The sequence below is a fragment of the Centruroides sculpturatus genome, unplaced genomic scaffold, assembly GCF_000671375.1.
Source record: "Centruroides sculpturatus isolate CEXI.00-Female unplaced genomic scaffold, Cexi_2.0 scaffold2119, whole genome shotgun sequence".
In the NCBI taxonomy this organism is placed as follows: domain Eukaryota; kingdom Metazoa; phylum Arthropoda; class Arachnida; order Scorpiones; family Buthidae; genus Centruroides; species Centruroides sculpturatus.
In genome coordinates this window covers 41,796-42,728 of record NW_019386321.1, presented here as the reverse complement: position 1 = coordinate 42,728, position 933 = coordinate 41,796, and positions in this window count along the sequence as shown.

Below are 933 nucleotides of genomic sequence, written 5' to 3'. Positions count from 1 at the left end.
TACCCCGCAATCCAAAATGGTCCAGATCACGGAGTATCCCATATCGCCAACAGCGATCATAGGCCTTCTCTATATCAAAAAACACAGACACTAGGTGCTGTCGTCTAACAAACGCTTCCCGAATAGATGTTTCAAGTTATCAGTGGTACTTCTATTCCTACAAAAACCACTCTGATGTGGTGAAAAGTATTCATTTTTCTCTAAGAGATACATCAGACGTCTGTTTACCATCCTCTCAAAGAGTTTACACAGGCAACTTGTCAGAGAGATTGGTCTGTAATTAGAGGGATTCTTGTGGTCTTTACCAAGCTTGGGAATGGGAATAATGATAGATAGCCTCCAAGAGTCAGGAAAAGTATGTTCTGTCCATATTCTGTTAAACAGACACAGCAGATTAGAAAGGGAATTACGAGTACTTAGTAAGAATTTAGTAAGAATTGGTAAAAGTTGCCCTGCAGTATGCGAATGCGGGGTAGAAACACAAGACTTAGAACATATACTCCTGAAATGCCACAAATACAAAAAAGAAAGAATGGAGTTGAAGCCCCTGCACGAACAAGACACAAGTTTGGAGTCTTAAAACTTTATAACCTAATCCGCAACAGAAACCTGGCTAAAGAACTACAAACCTTTGCGAGAAGGGTACTAATGTAAAAATGGGAAGACAAGCGATCTTCCCATCTATTTGCCGGAAAATCACCGGCTTCTCTTGTACAAGCGCGACAAGAACGCATTATATTTTGTAATGTTATATTTTACTTTTGATGTTTGTTTATTGAATGTATGTCAATTACTAGTTGTTTAAACAAAAAGCAACGTTTTCCTTGTGATGCCAATGGTGGGACAAGGATGACTGATCCTTGCAAGAGGAAATGATGATCATTCAATGAAAAAATAACACCAATTGAACTTTTGGTTCAACCCAATACTTTA